This window comes from Neomonachus schauinslandi, chromosome 9 (assembly GCF_002201575.2).
Source record: "Neomonachus schauinslandi chromosome 9, ASM220157v2, whole genome shotgun sequence".
Taxonomy (NCBI): Eukaryota; Metazoa; Chordata; class Mammalia; order Carnivora; family Phocidae; genus Neomonachus; species Neomonachus schauinslandi.
In genome coordinates, this window is record NC_058411.1 from 9,222,399 (window position 1) to 9,248,660 (window position 26,262).

Sequence of the window (26,262 nt, forward strand, 5' to 3'; positions counted from 1 at the left end):
CCCCGCTGCCCCGACCCCGGCGCCCCTCCGGAGTCGGCGCCTTGGGGGGACTCGGTGCGGTCGCGCTGGCGGCGGCCGCGGGCGCCTCCGCATCGGGCGTGGAGCCGTCCTGCCGCCCGCCGGGCCCGAGGAGAGCAGGCTTTGACAGGTCCGGTTACGCACGCGGGAGCGGTGCGGGACCCGCGGCGGCGTCCGGGGAGCATCCTCGGGACCTGCGGCGGCGGTGCCCCCCCCGCGCCGGGCCTCCTCGGTGGGCAGGAAGGCCGGCTGTCGGGGCTGGCAGGGAAGCTCGAGCCTTCGGGTCCCGCCCGGGGAGGATTGTTCCTGTTTACTGGCAGGTGCCCAGATCTGGGTCCCCTGGGGCGGGTGGCCGAGGCCATCTTTTCGCCCCTCCCCTCCGATGTTTTTGTTGCCAGAACGCCGGAACCCTGCAAAGGAGCCTTTCTGGAGGGTTTTTAATCTTCGGGAAGTCAGTGTATGTTTTAGGTTAGCACATGAGATTTATGTGGATTGTCTAGAAAAGCTGAGCTGCCCCGAAGGCTTTGCCCGCAGCAGAGCTTAACAAACCACGTAATGTATCTCTAATAGCATGGAGATTTGTGAAAACAGGGATGAGTGTGGAGTCCTTTGCTCTATAGTGTTCAGTCAGTGCTTTTGTGAAGGAAGTCATTCTTTTGGCGACACGTTACCGATCCATATGAAAAGTCGAAGCATTCTTAGGATTATCACACTTAAAAAGCATTCATCTTTTTTTTTTTTTAGATTTTTTTTGTGTTTTTTTTTTTAAAGATTTTATTTATTTATCTGACAGAGAGAGAGAGAACAAGTAGGCAGAGAGACAGGCAGAGGGAGAGGGAGAAGCAGGCTGCCCGCTGAGCAGGGAGCCCGATGCGGGGCTCGATCCCAGCACCCTGGGATCATGAGCTGAGCCGAAGGCAGACCCTTGACCGGCTGAGCCACCCAGGCGCCCCAAAGCATTCATCTTTTTAAAGAGTAATTACTTTGAAGTCTGTGCTGCTTGGAGGTGCTTCTGGCTTTGAATTTCCTGAATCTTTACAATCCCGATTTTCAGGTGTCTTCTGTTGCTTGTTTTTTAAGTTGCAGCGCACTCGGTGAATGGAAAAGGGCAAGAGTGAGGAGTTAAGTAACTTGGAAAATATATATTTTAAAATGTGCTTTAATAAAAGGTTCACTGAATTGAAAATGTATTGCTGTAAACATTAAATTTCCTAAGTAAGAGTATGCATCTTAACCAGGAGCTCCAGTAATTTATTAGAGGGTAGATGGTGGTACAGGATTCTGAATGAGACCGCTAGGGAATAGTGATTTTAGCACTCTTAATATTTTGGGGAATATTATTAATATCTAGGCTCAGGAATAATCCGTTTATTTTGCATAGTGTTGTCTTTAGAGCTAGCTACTACCACATAGCTACTACTAGCACATGTATATTCTGTGGTGCATATGACACACACACACACACACACACACACACACACAATTGTTTTAGAACTTCATTTTAGGCCATATCAAACTTACTCTGTTTATAGGTTAGAAATACTATAAAGATTGTCTCTAAAATGGTCACTATGGACATTTAAATGGTAACATGGGTTAATGGATTTATTCATGGCATCAACATGCTGTTTTAAGAAAAGATGTATTAGTCAATTTGGGGAGAAAAGATCTTCTTTTCCTGCCATTATTTTAGGTATATGCTATCATCTCCTCATTAAAGGTTAAGACCGTCTACTGTATTTTGCCTGTGGCTCTTGTATGAGTTGTATAGTGAGGTTTGGCCATTGCTAAGTTTTCTTGTCTTGCAGGTTTTAGAAGACATTTTATTTTGATGTGGCTCATGATTCTTACTTGATAGTGATTTTGTGGTGTTACATAGTTGGTAGCTCTTTTGGTGTAGCGCTGCCTTCTAGGAAGGATGACTTTTATGGCATTGAGATGATTTATTCCTGGGCACTCTCTGACAAGTGAGATGCTGGTTTCATTTGAGAAAGTAGGTATTTCATAGAGGTTCTCTCACTCATGACCTTAACATCCTGTGGTCATTTCTTGTGGCAAAGGAAAGAAGGGACACATTTATTAATAAAAAGTGCCTCCTTATTATGTGCCAAGATGTTTCAGTTGCCTTTATATACATTCTCATTTAATCCTCACTGCGACCCCGAGGCAAACTCAATGTTATCCTTATTTTACATGCAAGGAAACGAAGACTCGGATTATTGACCTGAGTTATGAATCTAGAAGTGGCAGTCAGGATTCAGTCATGGTGTGATTTCAGGGGCCTGTGTGTGGGCCCTTTGCATTGCATTGCACTGCGTTGTTGTGCCAAGTGGATTTTAGGAGAAAAACCTGCATGGCATGCAGGTAAGTCCTTAGTTAATACTGTTGAATGCATGAAACTCTAACCTTAAATTAAATATTCTGGTGACTTCTGATTATCTGAATAATTCAGATTTTTTCCCTTTTTTTGTGGTAAAATACACATCACGAAATTTACCATTTTTTTTTTTTTTTTTTTTTTTTTTTTTTTTAAAGATTTTATTTATTTGAGAGCGAGAATGAGAGACAGCATGAGAGGGAGGAGGGTCAGAGGGAGAAGCAGGCTCCCTGCCGAGCAGGGAGCCCGATGCGGGACTCGATCCCGGGACTCCAGGATCATGACCTGAGCCGAAGGCAGTTGCTTAACCAACTGAGCCACCCAGGCGCCCACGAAATTTACCATTTTAACCAGTTTGGTGACATTAAGTATATGCATGTTGTTTTGTAACCATCACCACCATCCATCTTCAAAACTTTCCATCATCTTCAGCTGGAACTCTGCCCTCATTAAACACTACCCATTCCACCCACCTCTCAGACCTGGGCAGTCACCATTCTTCTGTCTTTGTGGATCTGACTGCTCTGGGAACCGCATATAATTGGAGTCCTGCAATATTTGTCCTTTTGTGACTGGCTTGTTTCACCTAACGTAGTCTTCACGGTTCATTCCTGTTGTAGCATGTGTCAGCATTTCCTTCTTTTTTAAGGCCGAGTAGTATTCAATACACATACACATTTTGTTTATCTTTTTTCCATGGATGGACACTTGGTTTGCTTCTGCCTTTTGGCTTTGTGAATAATGCTGCTCTGAACGTAGATGTACGGGTATCTGTTAGAGTTCCTGCTTTCACTTCTTTTGGGTATATACTCAGAAGTGGTCAGACTGTTTCTCGGTCATCAAAACACTCAATTCAGAATTTATTGCAATATGAGTTTTCCGAGGGTTGTTCCCAGGCAGTTATACTATCCTATAAACAATTCCTCTGTGTTAGTAAAAGACTTTAATCTCCTTGAGGCCCAGGATTTACTCCTTTTTATGATCTTGCTTCCTACCACTGGCAAGTGGATGTTCAAGTAGCTGAGATTGTTGAGTTGCTTCATCCCGGGGCTCTGTTGCACTCTGGTGTCTGGTGGGTGCTCGAAGAAGAGACTGGCAAGGCCTGTGTTTCACTTGTGTAAATATTAAGTCGAAACCAAGTGATTTATCTTGTTTACCTTGTGCTCTGCTTTTGGACATTCAAGAGTTTACTTCATTCAGAAACCCCAGTGGATGGATATGTACTATACTAGCTCTTATTCACAGGTTTCTTTGTAATATTTTTTCTATCATTATGCACTTATGGCTTGCCAGAGTAGACAGGAAGCTTAGGAGGCAGCATTATCTCTTTTAGTGGATCTTTTAGTCCTTATTTTCTGATTCTTTGATGTTTACCAAATCTTTTGCATGATCCAGGATGATTTTTAGTTGTAACTAATTTCTACTAAAGCGATTCTAGTATTAGTACAGCGATGTAGAGACAACTGTTTATTACTTTTTTATTTGTCTACTTGAGAAAGGATTTGAAATTGTCTTACACTATAGGTTTGAGAAGACTGAAAATTATGGCAAAGGTTGAGGGGTAGAATATGGAAATTGCTAGAGGGAATTAGAGGAGAGACTTAGGGCAAGGATGGCTCAGCATCTGTGTGTAACTAAAGAGTTTTTTTTTTTTCTTTTTAAAATTTTTATTAGTCAAAGCAAAAGAGGAAACAAGACTAATTATAGTTGGCATTGATTAATAGGAGGAAGTATACCAAGAGAAGCAAACTTTTCTCTTGTGCAAAGAATAATTAATCGTTTGGATTCTTGCATAAAACGTTAACAATATGTGGAGAAAATGTTTTGCATTTTACAAATGATAGGGAGACATTTTTCACATGCCATTTTAGAGAAAGTGGATAAAAGCCTCAGGCATAATAGAAAAGCAAGCTTTAGTAATATAGGTGTGTATCAGTCTGGTAATTTGATTTCAGTAGAGTTTAGTTAATTTATCTTTCAGCTGATGTCCCTGAAATATCAATTGTCTCATTCAGGCTTTTGACAGATGCTGAATAACAATCCATTCGCAAATGAACTCTTTTCTGGACAGTATAGGCAGTCAGGATTCTCTCTGCCTGTCTTTAGGAATGTGTGTTGGTCGCCGTTCTTATGTGGTGGTGTCTACTCTGAGAATGAATACAGAGAGAAGAGCAGTATTTTTGAGGCCTAGCTGATGAAATTTAAATTTTCAGTCATGTAAAAAAGCCTTTGTTAAAATAAATCCCCAGTACAAAGTGGCTTTCCTGTTTATCTGAAAGTGTCAATGAATTGTTGGTACTCTCAAAATACAAAGTTGCTTTATATTCTAAATAAGTGACTAAGAAGATGCCACAAGAAAAGTTGTCTGAGGATGTCAGTAAGACTGTTACTAGAAAGAAGACATAAAGTAATTACATTTTGGCCATAGTGTTTTCACTTTCGAGACTCACGGTGATATTAAATGTTTTGGCCGTGTAAAGGTTTATGAGCGTAAGGATGGAATAGTGCTGGGCATAGTAGAAGGTGCTCAGATTTGTTGAATGAATAGATTGGTTTATATTTAATTTTTTAAAGTACTTAGAAGCTAAGATAGATTTATGGAGAATAATACTATATATTAAGGCTTTTAAAAAGATCATTACTCTTCTGATTTTGGACCAGTCATGCCGTCTCATTCTTGATTCTCCTCCATTTGTGATGTCCATGTGACTAGGTGCATAGAAACATTGTGAACTGAGAGAAGTGTTAAGAATTTCATAGAAGAAAGGTGCTGGGGTTCCTGGGTGGCTCAGTCGCTTAAGCGTCTGCCTTCTACTCAGGTCATGATCCCAGGGTCCTGGAATTGAGCCCCCCAGTTGGGCTCCTTGCTCAATGGGGCCTCGGCTCCCTCTCCATCTCCCTCTGTCCCTCTCCCCACTCGCGCTCTCTCTCAAATAAATAAAATATTTTTTTAAAAAAGGAAAAGTGCTATAAAAATTGGGAGTTTTGTTGGTATTGAAAACTTTCTCGGTGTTGAAGCAACCTCGCTCTGGTAGTTGTGGTGGTGGTTCTGTTTTAGCTGACAGTTCAATGTATACAATAAAGTAGCGATTTAAAAAACACATTTGGAAAGTCTTCTGGGAATTAGAAAATGTCAGCAAACCAGTTCAGAATTTTAAAAATAATGTACGTAAAGAACTCAGATAATGAGAGAAGGATCTCAATTTAAAAAATTGATCTTTGAAATGGTAGAAAGGTTCTTTGACTAAGGAGTTAGATCAGTAACTGTATTTGAAGGGGAAAAGAAAGGCAGTAGACTTGTCTAATACTTTTGAGATTTCAGGATTTCTGTCTTTCTGTTGGTAATAGCCCAGGAAGGCAAAATTAACATGACGAACCCAGAGGTTTGAATGGCCTCATGAGGACTCTGATCGGTGTTAAATTTTAAGCTTTTTCCACCTTGCAAAATTAAATATTAATATTTTATCAGAGCATTATAGGGCTGGTGAAGAGCAAGTGTTTGATGTCAGAGAGGCCAGGGTTCAGATGCTGATTCCTCCAGTTTGTAACTGAGGAACCCAGGGCATATGGCAACCTTTCCGAGTGTCCGCTTGCTCATTGGTAAACTGGTCATGATAATTACCTACTTGAGGTTGTGAGGAAAAAATGAGTTTCTTAAACTTTCAGCCCACTTCTGGCATGTAACATTTGATAACATTTAGCTGATAGTATTTTTCCTTTATCTGCATTAGAGAAAATCTTGCTTGTGTTCCTAATGTGATTACATTGTGATTCCCCCCCCCCAAATTATTACTATAGAGATGTATGTCCAGTACATTTATAATAGAAGATGAAAGAGGGGAGGGCTTGAGAGCAATATTTTATAGGCAAGTTCTATACTGAGAATTGTCTGCACTGTATCAAATGATTCAGCTGTCTTACTTGGGTCTCTGTAATAGTGATATCAAATGTAATAGTGCCTTAATATTGCTAACTCTCCCTAAATAAGCATTATTCTTCTATTAGGCATGAATAAATACATCGTCCTTGTGTCTATATTTCAGACCAACATGAACTTTTTGTGTATCTATCACATGTCCTTGTTGTAGGCCAGTGGTCTTACTCATTGGAGACTACTGATTTGATGAAAAATGTGAATCTTATTGCCAGAAAAATGTACATGCTCATAATTTTACATAAAATTATAGGAGGTGCAAGGACCCCTCCTGAATCCTATATGTAGATGCTTGATTAGGCTATGTCTACGCATATAGAGACAAGTAATAAGTTAACGAAGGAACAGTGACACAATTCTGGATGATTGAGGCACAACTCCCGCATGGTTGGTGGAATGGAATGAACAGTGCAAAGTAATGTGTGGTTAATAAACCTCTGTTCTAGTTTGGCTTTACTTCTGTATAACTAGCTGCATGTTAAGGATAGATCACCTTTCTAGACTTAGCTTTAATTTTCTCACTAGTAAAATTGAGAACATTTACAAGTCTCTAAATATCTTACAGTCAGTCATCTTTGAAGTACCCATATAATTCTGGGACCTCTCTGTTTCAAGCTGAGAATCTTAATTAAATATGAGGCATGGAAAAGAGAGGCTGCATTTTTTTTTTTTTTTTTGGCGTATTAAGGTTGGTGCACAGTGATCATGAAAAGGGGACAATGGCCTTGTGAGCTGTTCTGAGCAGGGAATGTAAGATGAAAACGCCTGGGAAATCGTCTTGGAAAGTAGAGAGAGCCAGATTTTGCCTTGAATGGATGGCAGAATCAGAGACAGTGGAGTCTTCATTTTCTGTCTCTGTTCCTAGTACAGCTTAGTAAATGCTTGTTAATGAGGGAAAATCTAACAAACTGCTTAAAGCCTTCTATCTGATCAGTATGGTGAAAAGCAGGTAACCCATTGAGGGGCCTCTGGGACTGTGAATGAAGGGAAAAGTGTCTAATAGACACCCTGCTATTTTAATTTTAAAAGCTTTTGTTTTGTATATAACACTGTACTGAGATTACCTAACTTTTCTCAGTCTTGTATAGCTAGGTATTAAAGAGGAGAAATCCCTGACTTCTAAATCTTTATATGTACCTGCTACATATAATAAACGGCTTATTAATCTTAGACCAAACATAATTCTGGGTATTTTAAGGAAAAGGCAGGATTTTGTTGATAAAAATAGATGAACAAATGATAAAACAACCTAAATTAGGCATTTGAATGCAGTTTGTAAATTGAACAGGCGTTAAGACAAGCTGTAATTTCTTGTGTCTCTGTCAAATAAATAAAATCTTTAAAAAAAAAAATAAATGCCATTAGTATCTTCGAAGGAATCATTCTTTTTTGCTTATCCAATATATGGCCTTTGGTTTTCAGCCCTTCTTCAATAAAATACGTGAAATAAGGTATTGCCAAATAGTGCTTTCCTTTTGGGATATGTTTGTAAAAAAATCTCCACTGACATATGATGCAGTTCTGAAGGAGAATATTGGTTTTACACTCAAGTCTTTGTAAACACCTAGCTTTTGTGTTGTTAAACATTGGGAGAATTCTGGGAAGTTTTTGTTTTTGTTTTTTTTTGTGAGTTGGGTCTGTACTTTGGCCAAGAATAGGGAAATAAATAATTTTCTTAAAGCCTTTTTAAAGCATGTGCACATGCATGCACACACATACATGCATACATATACACATAATACACACATATACATGTATGAAATCTGTATTATCTGTGTATCTGCGGCAGATGCTCGGGTAAAATGCTTACTTGTGATGTCTGTATTGAGTGAAGACAAAATTACACAGTATATTGTAGTTTCTGAAATACTAATTTATCTAATTTATTTCACCATATCCGAACCCCCTTTATGATAGTAGTAATCTCTTTTAAGGTAGTACTTTTCATTTCACTAAAGAAGTCACTATGTAGTATTTGTAGCAGATTGTACATCATGTTTAGTCATCAGCTGAATGAAATAGAGATACTAGAAAAAATGGTCAGATATGTAGTCAGTTTTGTGTGTTTATTGAGCATCTATGTTCCTAGACTAGAAAGGCCAAGGAAAATGTCAGTGGACAGGGCTGATTTCGGTTGCCACAGGCTTTAAAATTAAAGCAATATTTACTTATATGTGTGTGCAGATTCAGCTAAAATTAAAATATTAGTTTGCTTCTGTTAATTTTAAATTGCATTTACTCTTTCACACATGGGAGATCAAAAGCAACATACCCAGAAGCAGCTTATTTTGTCAGGCAGATCAGTGTAAATAGACACCTCCTCCGAGACCATAGTGTAATTATATATTATGGAAGTAAGTTCGGAGTCAGAATTTAAGTAGAATTCCACCTCTCCCATTTATTGGGCAAATGGCCTTGGGTAAGTTATTTCAAATCCCTGTAAAATGGATATGACCCTTGTTTCAGGGTTGTTTTGAGGATGAAATTAGCTAATAGAATTTGAGTGCTCAGTAAAGGTAAATCTTCTCCCTCCTGTCTCATATATGCACCATGGCAAATGAAGAAGTTTTGCGTATTGTATTAAGGATCGTTTACTTCTCTTTCAAAATAAACTTTAAATGGCATCAGTTTCAGCTGATAAACAGGCAAGTACATAAATTACAAGGATACACAAAATGTATCCAGGCATTTACACCCCTCCACTCCCTGGCCAAAAACACCATACTGACTCTTCCTTATTTTTAACTCTATGTAGTGGAAGTTATATGGTGTGATTTTGTGTTGGGTTTCTTCACTGAACATTTAAATGGGTGAGATTCATTCCATTGCATCATCTGGTGATACATAGCATTCTGTTATATGAATATGTCAGTATTTACTTGTCTGTTACATTGCTGATGGACATTTGGCTTGTTTTTGGTTTTGGCTGTTATGGATAGTGCAGTTCTTGTGCATATTTCAGTTGGGTATACACGTAGAATGGAATTACTTGGGTTATAGGGTCCTTGTATATTCACAGCAGATACTTCCAGTTGACAGTTCTGCTGGCCGTGTATGAAAGTTCTCGCAGCTCCACATCCTTTCTCACACTTGGTATTGTGTGTCCTCTTCGTTTTGGCCATTTTGATGGGTGTGGTAATGGCTCATTGTGGTTTAATTTGCATCCTTCTAATTGCTTATGAAGATTATTGACCATTTGATATCCTGTGTGGTGAAGTCCTTTGCCCAGTGTTCATTTACTTGTTTGTTCCTTATTGATTTGTAGAAGTTGTTTATGTATCTCCTACCCTGGCTTGCCTTTTACTCTCGTAATCAGATCATATAATAAAGACAATATTAATTTTAATCTCGTCCAGTTTGTCAATTTTTTCCCTTTATGACTAGTGCTTTTAACGTCTCGTCTAAGAAATTTTGCTCTTTCCACGGACATGGAGGTATTCTCTTATGTTGTTTCCTTTTTTTTTTTTTAAAGACTGTTTATTTGAGAGAGAGAGAGAAAGAGCATGAGCAGGGGGAGGGGCGGTGGGTGAAGCAGACTCCTGGCTGAGTGGGGAGCCCGATGTGGGGATGCAGGGCTAGATCCTAGGACTCTGGGATCATGACCTGAGCCTAAGGCAGATGCTTAACCAACTGAGCCACCCCAGGCACCCCTCATGTTGTTTTCTAAAGACTTCATTGTTTCACTTTGCACATTTAGCTCTACAATCCAACTGGCATTGATTTTTGTGTATGACTTGAGGAAGGAGTCAAGACTCACTTTTTCCATCTGGATACACAGTTAACCCAGTTGTTACTTGAAAATACTGTCCTTTTCTGTACTACAATGCAGTGTTGTTTTTGTCACTAATTAAATAACCTCATATGGGTGGGTCTGTTGCCATAGTCTGTTCTGTTGCATTGTCTTTTCTTGTGTCATTACCCACCCTGTCTTAAGTATTGATGCTTTATACTAAATATTAATAAGCCAGTTTATTTTTGCATATTAAGCCATCCTTGCATTGCTGTGATAAACCACAACTGGTCATGATACATTATCCTTTTTATATATTCCTGGATTCAGTTTGCTCATATTTTGATTAGTATTTTTACATTTTTAGTTTGAGAGATAGGTCTATAATTTTCCTTTACTGTAATGTCCTTGTCAGGTTTTGGTGTCAAGTTTATGCTGGTCTCATGGAAAGAGGTGGAAAGTATTCTCCTCATTTCAGTCTTCCTGAAGGGTTTGTTTTTAAGATTGTAGTTATTTCTTTAAATGTTTAGAAGAATTCACTCTAGTGAAGCCATCTGGGCTTGGGAGTTTTTAATAATCTTTTCTTTAAAAGCTATAGGCCTCTTCAAATGTTCTGTTTCTTTGGATGTTAATTTTGGTAGGTTATGTTTTTCAAGGAATTTCCCCACTTCTAAAATACTTTCTGGAGTGGCTACTAAGAGGTAATTGATAACTAAAAATAGAAATAATCAGGTAAAACTTTGCTCCATTTGGAAAACTACAACCTTTTTTGAGATTATTAAGTGATTTAATATAAAGAATACTCTTTGTTGTGGTTTGTGGGAGAATAAACAGTGGTTAATGCCGCTCGAATTAGATTTTTTTATACTAATGTGATTTATATGGACAAAGTTAGTTCCTTGAAAACAAATTATATTCAAAGACTATTGCTATGTGAAATCTGTAATTAGATTTGGAGCTAATTTTTTTTTTTTAATTAGAGAAAAGGGGGAGGGGCAGAGGGGGGGAGAGAGAGAGAGAGAGTCTTAAGTAGGCTCTATACCCAGTGCAGAGCCCCACATGGGGCTCAGTCTCACAACCCTGAGATCATGACCTGAGTGGAAACCAAGAGTTGGATGCTTAACCAACTGAGCCATCCGGGTGCCCCTTGGAGCTAAATTTTTAACTTTGCTCTATTTTGGATTAATTGTTTTCTAAAGTCTTGGATTCGTTTTGGATTAATTTGACTAGTGAATTATAATTTAACATGTTCTTGGTTGTTCTTTGCAAGATTATTTCTAAGAGATAGTAAAAATAAAAATAAGTGGTTAAAGTGTGAAATAATAGTGTCTTAATAACTCTTTGGGAGTGGGGCAGTCAGTATTCAATTAATCTCTAAGTATTGCTTATTAGTGGTGAGAAATGTCAGCATTTATTCATTTATTCAAAAACATCCTGCTTGTGCCTGGCACCCCAGTTGGTTCTGGATGTACACATACACTATCTTTTCACTGAAACTGATGATTTTCTGAAAAAGTGGCACTGGTGATGAGACCTACAGGTTGAGGGGCAGTTAGCTGGGGGATGGTATGTGCAAAGGCTCTGGGGTAGGAAAGAATTGGTGGAGGTGCTGAGAGGTCCTTGTGGCTGCGGGGAGGTGGCGGAGTTAGACAAGCCCCAGTTAGAGATAGATGCAGGGCCATACATAGTAAGGATTTTGGATTTTAGCCTAAGTGCCGGGGGAATCCGTTGAAAGTTTTAAGCCATCTTGCTATACTGGTTTGATTCATGTTTTCCCCCATACCTGGTTACGCGCCGCTTTGAGCTCCATTAGTACTCTTCTTTTGTTTTTAATCACTTTCTTTTTTTTCTGGGGCTGGTGCTTATTGGTAGTCCTGGGCAAGAGCTTGGGTCTGACAAGTGACAAATATTTACTTATGCTTTTAGCTTTCGTATTGTGTGTATCATATTGTCCATCGTCATTCAGAGGGCTTACTTATGGTGCAGGACCCTTACAGGTGCCGGACTTGATCCATGCAATAAGGTATAAGCAGATGTGGAGAATTCCGAACCATATTGGGTGTCCTAGTGGCTTTGCTCGTGTTCAGGCAGTGTAGGATGTTAACAGTACCCTGGCTTTGCAGGATATGGTAGCTGCCAGTTTGGGCCTTTGGTCTAGTATGGATTCTTCCCTGTGTTTTTTTCTTTCTTTCTTTCTTTCTTTTCTTTCTTTTCTTTCTTTCTTTCTTTTCTTTCTTTCTTTCTTTCTTTTCTTTCTTTCTTTCTTTTCTTTCTTTTCTTTCTTTCTTCCTTTCTTTCTTCCTTCCTTCCTTCCTTCCTTCCTTTCCTTCCTTTCCTTCCTTTCCTTCCTTTCCTTCCTTTCCTTCCTTTCCTTCCTTTCCTTCCTTCCTTCCTTCCTTTCCTTCCTTCCTTCCTTCCTTCCTTCCTTCCTTCCTTCCTTCCTTCCTTCCTTCCTTCCTTCTCTAAATACTCTGGAAGATATGAGCCTGCAGTCGTAGTTTTGGTTCCTACTCCTTTCCCATTCTTTGTAGTCCCAGAATAGGTCAGTAATGTCACATGCTCTTAATTGTCCTCCAAGCCGAGTGTTCTTCAGTGGGGCTCTTGCAGCATCTCACCCCCTCCCTCCCTCCAGTACACAAAGTTCTCTTTTTTCACACCCAACATCAGGCCTGTCTTTTTAGTGATTTGCATATTTGACTTAGCAATGAATTCATTGTGTATATTGTGGGATTGTGTAGGGGAGGGAGAGGAGCCAGATGCTGACATCTTCGCGGGTCCTATGGTAGAAATGAGGCTGAGGCAGAAAGGCAGACAAGGTCATTTGCCCAAGATCTTGTAGCTCACAAAAGGCTTCCGTCACCACTCTGACTTTGGAGCCTGCTTCTTTTCCTCTCTCATCTGGATTCTTTCTGTGATGTGTGTGTACTGGGTTTAAATGTGACATAATCGAGCGAAACAAGGGTGCTCACCTTAGGAGGCTGCGTTTATTCTGATGCTGCTTCTCTTTTTTTGAAACCTCTCTCTAATTCCTGTAGTGGATGTATTTTTTGAAATTATATTTAGCAGTAATGAATCTTCATCTTTCTTATTAGATTAGTTCAGTTTTTGGAACCGCCCCAAGTTCTCTTGGTAGCTAAATGTGGATCTTTCTCCAAGTGGAAATGGGCAATCGGCTGCCAAGGATAGAGAATCGTAGGTGGAGATAGGGTGACCAACCATCCTGGTTCCTCCAGGGTTGGGATAAGTGGGTGGATAGTGCCTGGAACAGGGGACTTTCAGTGTGCAAATAGGGGAAGTTCCAGTATAATCCAGTGATTATAACCAGGAATGTCTTCTCTAATAGAGGAAATTTCAGAAGTCTCTTTTTGTATTGTCTTGCACTGTTCCTGTCTCTGGACCTTGTATAGAGATTTGTTCTCGGCTGAGATGAGCTAGCGGAGAGCCCTTGGTGTATGCTGAGAATAGAAAAGCAGAGGCCCAAATCTTGCTTGAATTCCCCAGGATGAGATTTAGATCCCTGTGGAGCTATATATTAAAGTCCTTTAGGATGAAGCTCTGTCTTACCTTAACCTGTTGCACTGTTTTGCCACTCTCGTGTGGGACGAGTGTGTCGGCACACTGCTTGTAATTTCTCCACATGCTGGCTCCTCACTCCCGTGATGCCCTGTTACTGTCCCCTCCCTGACTGGGGTTGTTAACTGCTCATCCTTCAGAACTGACTCCAGTCTGGTTCTCACCTTCTCCAGAATACAGGTTTGCAGTATGTATGTCTTGCTCAATAAATATTTGTTGAATGAATGAATCATTTAAGGGGCAGTAGTTAAACAAAGCTCTTTTAAGTGGGGAAAATCACCTTAAATATTACTTTTTAGACTACCCAGAAATACAACTGGACAATTTTCATTTTTCTGTGTTCTGATAGTCAAACATACGTATCAGTTTTTAGTAGAGTTTTATTTTTAACTTTGTTTTAAAATATTTTCAAACTTATGAGTTGTAGGAATAGTATAAAGAATTCCCATATCGATACCTACATTTATCAGTAGTTAACATTTTGCCACGTTTGTGTGTTCTCTCTCTCTCTCCCCCTCTCTCCCTGTATATTTTTATTTTTCTGAACCTTTTTAGAATAAGTAGCAGGCATTATGCTCTTCACTACTGAATACTTTCAAGGTTCTATTTTCTAAGAACGAGAGCATTCTCTTACATGATCACAATATAGTTACTGAATTCAGAGAATTTAGCATTCATTGATGATGATAGTTGAATTTCACCGGTGTCGCTGTAGGGGAGGAAAAAAGGTTTTCCTCTGTGCTCTGAGTGGGTGGAGCCTGTGAATTAAATTCACAAAGGACAGATTAACAAGAGAAAAGATTTATTTTGTGTGCACGCTGGAGATTCACCCAGAAGGAGTGAAAACCCAAGGAAGTGGTTAGACTCGACAGTTTATATACCATTTTGATAAAGGGCCATATATTGTGGACAAGTGACAAGACACAGGAATGGGGGAGTTTGGGCTCCTAGGGGTGGTAAATTGTGGGAAGGTGAATAGGTGATGGAAAATAATAGGGGTTATTTTGGCAAGGTTTGTGCAGATGCAAGTCAGTGCCGTCTTTAGTGATAATTATCATCTCCTCTTCCTGGTACTGGAGTGGGGAGGAGGGACACTCACAAAGCGACATTTATGTCCTGCTTTTAGGCAGGAAGGGAAAGGGCAAAGAATTCCTCCTTTATCTGCTATTTCTCTGTTGCCTTCAGCAAGGAATAATCCTTATGCCAAGGCAGCATATTTTCAGGTGGCCTATTCTGATCACCCTTCATCCTGGTCATGTCCTTCATAGCAGTGTTCCTTTTCTGATAGAGGATTCAGTCCAGGAATGTGCATTGCGTTTGTCTTGTTTGTTTACTCTTGTAATCTGGAATCACTTCTCAGCTTTTAGCTTTTATGATAACTGACATTTTTGAGGAACACGAGCCAGTTGTTTTGTAAAATGCATCTCAGATTTGGTTTTTATGCTAACTCATGGTTAGATTCAGGGTTCTCACTTTTGGCAGGAAAACTACGTAACTGATATTTCCTTCTCAGTTTATCACATTTAGGAGATACATGTCAGTTAGTCCCAGTATTGGTGAGGTCACTTTGGTGGAGGGTGGTGTCTGTCAGGTTTTCCCAGTGTGAATATATCAGTTTTTGTGAGGATTTGTAGGGAATCTGGGCAGAGATACTTTGAGGTGATGTAAATATTCTTTTGTAAACTTCACCCAATAGTTTTAGCATCCATTAATGACTCTTGCCTCAGTTACTAATGTGATGTTTAAAAATGGTGATTTTTCTGTCATTGCTCCTACATTTATTAGTTGACATTGAATAGAATTTTATCTGATTTTTTTTTTAAGATTTTATTTATTTATTTGACGGAGAGAGACACACAGAGAGAGGGAGCACAAGCAGGGGGAGTGGGAGAGGGAGAAGCAGACTTCCCACTGAGCAGGGAGCCCGATGCGATGCGGACTCAATCCCAGGACCCAGGGATCATGACCTGAGCCAAAGGCAGGCGCTTAATGACTGAGCCACCCAGGTGCCCCAGAATTCTATCTGAATTTTAAACCTAATAAAACATGGCCGCCTGGGTGGCTCAGTTGGTTAAGCGACTGCCTTTGGCTCAGGTCATGATCCTGGAGTCCCGGGATCGAGTCCCGCATCGGGCTCCCTGCTCCGTGGGGAGTCTGCTTCTCCCTCTGACCCTCCCGACCCTCCCCCCTCTCATGCTCTCTCTCTCTGTCTCTCTCAAATAAATAAATAAAATCTTTAAAAAAAAAAACAAAAAAAACCCCTAATAAAACACTGTTTCTAAAATCAGTCTTTGGGTTTTCCCAGTTATATTGTAACTTTAGAACTGTACGTTGTTGGTGGAACATTTTCAAGGTTTGTATCAGATCAGATTACAGTAATGCTGAAGATTTTGCAGAGGTTGGGAGTTCTGGGAGGCTGAGGCTGGAGGGATAGGTATAGCTGGGATGCGGTCAGAATTATCATTGTGCAATGGATGCCTCTCTAGCTTTGGTGATTTCGGATCAGCCCTGAACTTTTCTTTGTTGGAGAACGGGGCAATGATGGGGGTCTTAAACTTGTTAAAATAATTTGGGTTGTTTCAAGTCTTTTAAAAGTAAGAAGTATCTAAATTGAATTTTTTATTTGACCTACAAAAAGATATGTATTAATTTAAGAGTAGATCAATAAGGTTTATACTGAACATAGAGTTAAATATCCATATTTATGGATATCTCTAGCTTTCCTTCAGTTCTATGTAAGTCAAATATGAGGTTATCTTTCTTTTGAAAAATCTTAACAATTTGCGGGGAAAATAGCAATAACAATAATACGTAAAATGGGACAGAAGATACAGATAAGCCCTGATTTGGGTGGTACAAATAGCCCCTGTGTGTTGCATGAGAGGGAAGTAAAATAATAGAGGTTTTTAGATCCTTGGGGGAGGGGGTAAGTGGCAGGTGGGGGCACCATGTGAAGGTTGGGCTATACTTGTCACAGTACTCTAAGGGAAAGCAGATAAAACATGAGTGGTTGGGTATTCTGCACAGAGCTACAGTGTGGCGCTTTACTCCTTGCCCGGAACTTTTAATATGTTTGTTTTCCAGACTCATCATATTCAGCAGTCTCTCAGACTTATTTTGTCTCAAGACTAAACTCTCTTTAGTATTAAAATATACATGCATTATATTGTGTTAAAATAGCTTAACAGAGAAAATTATGGCCTTTTTTCCCTTCATGGATGTTCTTATGGGGTATATAAAAGATAGGCTAGAAGGTGGTCATGAATTGAGTACATTCTAGCATTTGTTGAACAATGATTTTGTTGAGTAAAGTACAGAAGCTTGGAATCAAACATTAACCTTAAAACTCACTTTGAAAGTTAGTGGTGTATTAAGTGTTTGCCTCTTTTGTAACGAAATGGAAGGGTAAATGCATAGGAGGCAACATGAAGGGCAGGGATGGTTCTGGGTGCCATTTTGGTGTGTGGGAATGTTGTCTTTTTAAGAAGTATTCGAAATACGTGGGCCATTGGCTGGCAGCCTAGAGATACTTTTTATATGGAGATTTTGATGGATGATACTTGTTAAAATGCTGTTTGACCTGTATTCAGTTTCAGTTTTGGATAAATCTAATTTTAGGCATAATGACATTGAAATGTAAACATAATATGTTTGTTACAGATTTACAGAAACCCAGAAATTTATTCGGGTCATAGAATAGTGCAAGAAAAGAAGGCTAGTGCATTTGTGGTTTAAGTCATAGAAACTGGGGTAAGTTTTAACCACATTTAATGGCTTAAGGGAGAAGTTTAAAAAAATTTTTTTTCTGTTTTTTGTTTTCTTTGTCTTTGTTGGCTTATTTTTAACCTAAAACAGAATCATTTCTCTCTAGATTTATTTATTTATTTAAGTAATCTCGCACCAACGTGGGGCTCAAACTCACGACCGTGAGATCAGGAGTGGCATGCTCCATCAACTGGGCCAGCTAGGTGCCCCCAGAATCATGTTTCTCTAATTGTCTTCTTACAAATCATCCTTAGTATGAAAATTTGTTTTCCAATTCTAAATGTAATAAATTTTTCAAATAGTAGGAAATTTTAGAATGCAGAAAAGTTTTAAGGAAAAAGAAATGGCTCATGGCAATAATCCAATCCCATCCTCAATTTTGGGGTGAATTTTCTCTCTCTCCATTCCTCCTTTTCTTCTTATGTTTAGTTTTTAACTTGAGTTAATCATGGTCTTCCTGTAAATAAAAATGCTCTGCTTCTTTTTTCATTGTATGCTGTACCTTGAGCATTTTTGTTCATTATAAACTGTCATCATTTTTAATGGCTGAGTTGAATTGTATCATGTAAAATGAACCACAGTTTACTACACCATTCCCTCATTCAGTGTTAGACATGGAGCACTTTTTGCTATTTATAAATGGTAACGATAAAGGGAGCGTTTCTGTATGAGGTTTTTTGGTGTGTGTATTAATATTTTAGGATAGATTAATATGCAAGGATTTTAAATTAATAATGACAGATGTAACTGTTGGGGAGCAAGAATTCCTGTCCTCTTCAAGGTCCTTCAAACCGGGCTGAGACTCAAACTGGCTGAAAGAGATTAACAGGAGAAAATCAAATGTAATAGTGTACATACAGGGAATCCACGCAGACATGGACATTCCAAAGACAGGAAGGCATAGTGAGAGGTCTGTAGGTCATCCGGAACTAAGGGGAGGGGTGAGGGGTCTGGGACTGCAGAGGAAAGGAAAGCACTTCACGGGGCCATAAGGAGAAGAGCAGATGTTTGGTAATTAGATGTTTGCCCTGCCATGCAGATAGGTCACTTACATAAAATTGATCTTTGCTAATAACCCTTATTCCGGGAAAGACCCTTGATTTAGATTCTTTTATGTGCTTAATGGAGGGGCAGAAGTTTCTTTTGAGCCCACAGGGTCTCGATTGCCTTCAGCGCAAAAGAATCTCCATGCAAAAGTGGCCCATCTTGGGGCAGCCTATCCTTAGCCCCTACCTGTCAATTAAAAGTAAAAATGGAAATACTTCTCTTGTGCTGTGTATTTCATTATCTGAAGATACCAGTGTTTAAATTCTTGAAATTATTTTCTTTTTTCTTTGGTCTTTCAATCTTTTGTTCCACCTTAGTCTTTTCATAGTCTATATTCACCAAATGGTAGTTGAGAAATCCTTGAAATCCTTAATACTTTTATATACCGTGGATATTTTGGTTATTTCCTCTTTTTGGGTATTTTTATATTTTCAGACTTTATCCATTTGATGATGATGATTTCTTACCCGTCGTGTACCATTTCATTGCCTAAGAAATAGTTAAGTGAAGTAATGTTTTCAGTGATGTTTGTGGAGGCAAACAGAAGTAGTGTTTAGTATTTTTTGGTTTTTGCTTTTAAAAGAAAACTAGTGGACACAAAGCTATTTAATTTTATTTCACATTGTATACTGTATTTTGTGATTTAAATGTTTGATTTTCATTCTACTGTAAATTCATGATGACTAGGTAGTTCGTAGTTTGTGGTTTTCAGGTTCATCTGGTTAAAAATACTGTATAAAATCTTGTATACTTTAAATGTATATGATAATGCATTTTCTGTGCCGAATTTTAGGATTAATAGAGCATTTTACATTTTCTTTAATAAGTTTCTTAAAGTCTTACGAATTGCTTGAAAACAAAGGTTCTAGATAGAGATGGGAGGGTGGTTTTGTAAGTACTACCATATATTGAGCGTTTCCTGTGTTGCGAGAACTTTTTTTCTTCCAAGCTTAACATACATGATCTTACTGAATTCTTATAATAGCCAGGGGTTATTTTGCGGGCAAGGAAACCACCTTAGAGGTAGCCTGATAAGCCGTGGTCTTGACACTGGAGCCCTTGCTGGTTTTCAGATGATTTTTAAATGAAAGATTCTTTGAAAAAAAAGAAGAAAAGAGTTTGCTTTCCAGATCCCTGGTGGCCTTCCTCTGTGCCCCTCCTACATGGCGGGCCTCTGAGGGGTGACTGTGTGAGAAAGTACTAAGGAGTGAGGGCATCACCTTGGCTTCTGAAGGCAAAAACAGCTGAGACTCCTCCTGCTCCAGCTTTAATTTAGAAAAGGAAGGCTGGTGGGAGTAGTTTTTAAACAACTTGGATCCTTTCAGTGTGCAGATTCCTTTTTAATGTAGTTAAGTGTTTGCACACTTAGCTCCATCTTCTTTTTTAAAAGCTCGTCTCCCCAGTGTAGTTGGGTAGCATATTTTAAGATTTCTCCAGTATTCAAATTCCAAGAAATGGAAATTTGTTATTTGGCACGAATATTATTTGAGGATATATTTTATGCCTTTTTTTTTTTTTTAAGCCAGTCTTGAGGAAATGTAATTAAAAACAGAATCTCCTCCCCACGCAGAAAACCTATCCACAAAGGTAGAGGGAAGAAAACAGTTTTATTACTCGGTAAGCATTAAACCAGTGTGGTGATGTGCATTACAGGCTGTCCACTAAAGAGACTCCAAAGACAGAAAGAAACCCTACTCTTTTGTATAGCTAATTGGTTAACACTTAACATCCATGTTTTTCAAGGTAGAATTGCTCATTTCCTCACATCTTTATGACTGGAGGTAGGTTTTGCGGTTTGGAGTCAAGTGCCATTATTAGGCCTGCCTCTTCATAGGAAACTGGGAGATTGGGCATTGTCTTTCTTGATGATTATGTTTCAGGGATGGCTTTCAGGTCCTTAGGGAGACATTCCTGAGATGTGAGACTGGCTAGAGGCTATTTAGCTTTTAAAAAGATTCACTTACATCTGGAGAGTATTGAGAAATTGTGAACAAAAGGGAGGGGGAAGGAGGCTTTTCCCTTTATTATCGACTGGGAGAATTAAGCCTCTTATTTTTAATTTGCCTCTATGCCAATAATTGTATAAACCTGTTTGCATCTATAGCCAAGGACTCCTTTAGTGGTTTTAGGCTTGGTTGGTTAAAATAATGCCCTAGATCTCCATAGCGTATTTGTTACTAGGATCTAAAGGCTTTTCAAACATTTCTTAGTTTTATCTGTTAGCTCACAGAAGTACATTTGACACTGTTTTAATGTCACGGTGTTACTGTTGTGTGTGTGTGTGTTGTCTTTTGTTCACCTTGGGACTTTATGGTAGTCCTGCTTGGGCTTCATGAGAGTAGGAAGGAAATCTGGACAGTGATACTTGTGAAGTTAATAATATCAGCATCTGTGATGTTTTATAATAAAATGACTTGAGTTGGGAGTTTTGTTGCCCGTTTTGGAAATGTGTACCAAGAAGCTCTAGATGCTTTTAGACTTCAGATGAGCAGGGTTAAGCTGTCTGTTGTTACAAGCTTTTGTCCGAAGGGCTACAGCCAGGTACTGGATTTAAATGCCATTGTGGGTGAAGTTTATTGGTTTGTACTAAAAATTGGCTGAGTGTCTGGGATGGGGCACATCTTTTTCAGTTATCTTAAAGGGGCTTATCAAACAGGAGTTTGCATGTTTGTAATTTAAGTTACAATCATCAATTAAAATGAGAAAACTTGACCTATTGGTTCTGTATTAATGAACATAAAACAAGTTGTCATTGTACTTGGCGTGTTAACCCTCTGACGTATCTTTATACAGAATAGTCTAGGGAAATAATTTGGATAACTCAGCAGTAGTTTTGTAATGGTGGAATTGCATTGAACTTTAAAGGATTATCAGTGTCCTTATTTTAGTTACGGTGTTTCTAGAAAAGACGTGAATGTGAATTTGAACAGTGTAGGGCATGACACATCAGGCCATGTTGGTGTCTTGAGTTTGCATCTGACTAGGTGACAGTATAGAATGGAATTAAGCATCAAAGTATGAGATAGCTTTAGAAACACGGACTGACACCAGGAGAGGGAACATCTGCTCACGTGAAGCATGGTACTGACTTACATAGTGTTCAAGGAGTTCTAAAGCCAGATTTTACTGGGGGAAAATGTAATTTACTTTCAAGAATTCTCCCTTATATCTGATTGGATTGTACTAACAACTTTCAAACATTTTCAGTTGTATTAGAACATAATAAATACTAATTTTAAAGGCAGCTCTTTGAGGCATGTACTATTTTCTTGACTTTGAGTAGAAAAAGAAGTTATTGGGAATCTTATTCTGATAAGTTAAATGTGAAAATTTTGTCAAATAGGAATTTTCTTAAAGTTGGTTTTTAAAAATGAGTTTTATGTTCTAAAATACTCTCTCTGATTGCTTTTAGGTTACCTAGGGTATGAATTAATACAGACTTGGAAACTGAAAGAACTTAGAATCAGCATTTTGAGGTAAATATGTACATACTAAAATAGTGCTAAGGTTTCCCCATTCTGCCTTGTTAACCTTCTAGCAAACCAAACTTGTCTCTGAAATGGGAAAGTGTGACCTGTGCTCATATGTCCTCGCACCAACAAGACGAAACAGAGACATGTGTGACAGTTGCTTTCCCTAGGCTGCTGGTAGCGAAGGCACTGCCGTCGAGCGTAATGAGCACAAGCAAGAGTCGGGGTCACGTCTAACCAGATCAACACCTGGTGATGAAATTAAGCTTTCCATCTCAATACTTTATGCTTCCCTCATTTTTGATTTATAATCTCTGAGGAGAACCACACTAAGGTTATATTTCTTTATAACAGTATTGTTGAACTGTGTTCTGAATTCTTTTATTCGTGAATGAATTCCGTAAAAGAGTTTATGGTGTGGATTTAACTGTGGGGTTTTTAATTCCATTTTGAGAAATTGAAATTACTGACCAATTGCATACATGTATCGAGGTGATTTGGATTTCTCAGCCAAGTGCCTCTTCTGGTGATCTTTCTTTCTTTTGTGTATGTGAATTTAGGAAATAACACATACTTGTCTTCTTTTACTTTCCCCCCCACCCCCATTATCCTAGCCACTATCTTTAGATTTTCTTGTATTCATTTTGAAATCTTTTCTTGGACTTGCCTCTAACTTTTTCTTTCCCCCGGATCTCTAGGAATTAGGCATGCTATTGTTGCAGCTCATTCTCTTGTTGTTTTAGAGAGTAAGACTTTGTATTCTAAAATAACCCAAATGTCTTTCGTTTAAAATTTAATACAAAATAATAGCCTTGTATTTAACTCTTCATATCAATAGGGGTTTCTTGTAGATGTGTTTATATTCCATTTAAGTACAGGAATCTTACATTTGGCTATTTTTGCATTTATTTTTAGAGCAGAAGCTTAAGCATGCTGTGATTTCCCAATAAACTGCTATCACAATGTCAAAATGCAGTTCAGACAACAGCAACACAGAGATCTCAAACATTAAAACGGTAAATCTGTGATTTATCATATTTGGAAAGAGGAAGAGAGTTTATTCGTGTGTTTTCCTCCATTATTTGAGTGAATAATATATGGAAGTTAAGAAACAACTTCACTGATTTCATGAATGTAAATTGTCTGGCCAGACAGTTAAAATCTGTGATTGAAAAACAGTCACGGGGAGTTGTCTGTTGGCTCTGGGAAAGCAGCTAACCAATAGTCAGCTCATCTGTGAGACTACAGGACTTCTACTGACCTGGGGATTCAGAACTTTTCATTACGACCAAGTTAAGAAAAAAAAAATCTATTTAAACATGTCAAAGAAAATAAAAATTGGCATAATCGTAGATTTTTCTGTTTTCACATTATTGGATTACCTTTTGAATTTTTTCATCTTGGGTTTGTGTTCCCTAACTCTGGGGCCAGCCACTGTATAGGAAATGAAGGAGGATTAACTTAGCTGTTACGACCTATGGAGAAGTTCATTGAGAGGGTTCAACTGCTGTCCTCCCATTTCCTTGCAGGTCCTCTCCTGCCCATCACCCCCCACCCCCTGCCCTCACCTCGAGTAGAAACGGAGAGGATGTGGATTTCCAAAACATAGAGAAATAGCATTTGGACTGTGATGATTCTGTTCTATACGTTGTTGTGTGACACTCATGAATCTCTTGTTGAGTTTATCAGATATTTACGTAAACGTATATACGGTACACTGTAGCAGGAAATTGAAGAGCTACAGAAAATGTGACCTGCATCTTGCTCTTAGGGAGCACGTGTGCTGGTGAAGAATCAGGTGTGTACTTGTGTGTCTCTGTGCACACATGTGCAAGATGACATAAAATTGGAAAGGCAGACAGAAGCTGTTGGAAATCTTTTTTTTTTTTTTTAAGATTTTATTTATTTGAGAGAGCACGAGCAGGGGGAGAGGGAGAAGCAGGCTCCCCGCTGAGCAGGGAGCCTGATGTGGGGCTTGATCCCAGGACCCTGAGATCATGACCTGAGCCGAAGGCAGACGCTTCATGGACTGAGCCAACCCGTTGGCTCTTTTCATTCTACAAAGCTGCCCTGCTTGTTTGCCATGTTCTCGGTCTGGTTTGGTACAGCGGGTGACCCAAGTGTGTAAGACCTATAGCTCCCGCATGCAAGGAAATCCCAGTCCAACCAGTCATTTTTGTTTATTTACTTTTTAAAAATCTTTACTGGGAAATAATTTCAAACATACGGTAAAGTTAAAAGAGTAAGCATTACTCTTTTCATTTGCTTTACCGGTTGCACACTTCTCTACCTGTATGTGGTTTCTTTTTCTGACCCATTTGAGAATAAATTGCGTACACTCATGGCGCTTTACCCCTAGAGGCTTTGGGGTATATTTCTTAGGAATAAAGATACTTTGTTAGACAGCCATAGTGCAGTTATCAGCTTCAGTGACTTGAACAGTTTTATCAGGGGCTCTGTGAGGCCATTTCTGGTGTTGTCCTGCAGTCCAGGACCCAGTCTGAGATCACTCACTGCATTTAGCTGTTGTGTCTCTTTGTAGTCTTCTTTAATCTGGAACATACCTGTAGTTTTTCTTTGTATTTTATGCAGTTTTGAAGACTATAGATTCCCTTTTAAAAAACAGACTATTTTTTAAATAGTCTTTTTTAGACTGTCTCTCTGGAGTAATTAATTATTATTATTCCCACTGTTATCCCTATGAGAAGAAGTGGTGGACAGAGGTCACAGTGGCAGGAGGAGAGGGGTGCTTGCGGGTTCCTGGCTGTACATGGTGTTTGGAGGTGGAGGAAGAGGTATTTGGGGATTTACATTGCTGCCTTCTTCCTGCTTTATTCTCTTCAGCTACCAGGATTTAGGCTTACTTCCTGACACCTTTCGCGCCATGTTTTGGATTGGTCTTGGATTAGTATTTGGCTTGGATGAAAAGCGAGTGGGTCAGGCTTGGGCATAAATAATTCCTGTAGGCAGCCTATAGTAATGAAGATGTCGAGAGGTATCACCAGGACGGTAGTCAGGTGGGAAGTGCCTGCAGTGTCAACCATGGGCCTCCAGAATGACCTGCTGAGTTTCCGGAAGGAAAAGTGGGTTTAACTCTGGGTTCTGGGCAGCCCTATAGGGTAAAAAGCTTGAGTCGTGAACCTGAGGGTGTGCGACCAGTGGGCCTAGGAGTTGGGCAAAGTGAACGCCAAGTGTGGGGTCAGAAGATGGCTGTTGGGGCTTTGGTTGAGTAGAGAAAGAGCACTTGTGTCTCATGAAGAACAGAGTTGGTAGCTGTCAGAGTGGACTCTGGAATCCTTGGCTTGTCGTCTTCCTCTGAGAAGGATCATGAGAATGGTTGTGCTGTCTGGTCCGGTGGCACCTGCCCTGCTGAGGTCCTGGGCCCCTGAAGCCCCGTGCCCCCTACCGCTTACTTGAGGTCACACTGCTGGTAGCTGGATGTTGAGTTGTTGTCAGCTGAGCTCATCGCTGAAACCAGGACTTGGTATCGTGCCTGCGCCTCAAAGAGACTACACTTGAGACTCCTTGTTGGATTAGGTGGGACAATTTGAGTCACTGTGCTGTATCATGGTTGTACATTTCACGTGTTGGGAGATTCACTTGTCAAGGAACAAAGAGCGGGCTTCTTTCTTTCCAGTTTCATAGAGTGTTAACAGTGAACACTCTGAAGCAGTACGAGGGTGAAAACCTTCTTGCGGGGCAAGTCAATTCTGCTGGCAGTCAGAAAGCTGATGGACTTTCGTGGTGAGGTTTAAGACTCTAACCCTCTATCTGCAGGTTAGGAGTTTTAAAAAGACTCAGGTTTAGTCTGTCATTTCATAGAATCAAATTTATCTTTGGGAAAGCATACATGAAACACAGAAGAGTGCTTACGTACCATGAAAAACTCACAGAATGGTGCACTGTCTGAATTTATCTAGGATGTGTGTAATTTTTTTAAAGATACATATTTAAATAGTTGGTCAGCTGTGCCACTGTGATAGGTTGTCAACTGAGAAAAAGACCTTGTGTGTTTATGGGCTATGGATAAAATGACAAAATGTTGGCAGGCATTTGAATCTTTCTTATGTGCACGCACATTGCTAAACGCCTTCCGTCCATTATCTCATAAGTTTATCAATAATGGCATCAAAGAATTGACAAAGAATGTTTGAAATATATTTATGCACATATTGACATGTTTCGTATATACGTATATGTTTAAAAAGGCATCGTGTTCGTATTTTCTTTTAAAGGTATATCAGAAAAGGCATAGTTCAGTATCACTAAATATAGATACGGGTTTTCTTCAAGGGTTCAGGGTATTCCATTGTATAACTGTACCATCATTTACATAAGCTCATGTTTT

At 39.3% G+C, this 26,262-nt stretch overlaps 1 protein-coding gene across 3 annotated transcripts in view; it reads left to right on the plus strand.

Moving 5' to 3' along the window:
• Positions 1-26,262, plus strand: part of DICER1 (dicer 1, ribonuclease III) — a 69,049-nt gene that overhangs the window by 1,373 nt on the left and 41,414 nt on the right. Inside the window, exons 2-3 of one of the 3 annotated variants that reach the window (XM_021679827.2) lie at positions 21,857-21,920; positions 22,830-22,930. The gene's annotated coding sequence lies outside the window, so the exon portion shown is untranslated. Of the gene's footprint in view, positions 1-21,856; positions 21,921-22,829; positions 22,931-23,663; positions 23,713-26,262 lie in introns of those variants that run through there. The other 2 variants (XM_044918342.1, XM_021679828.2) reach the window with 2 other exon arrangements.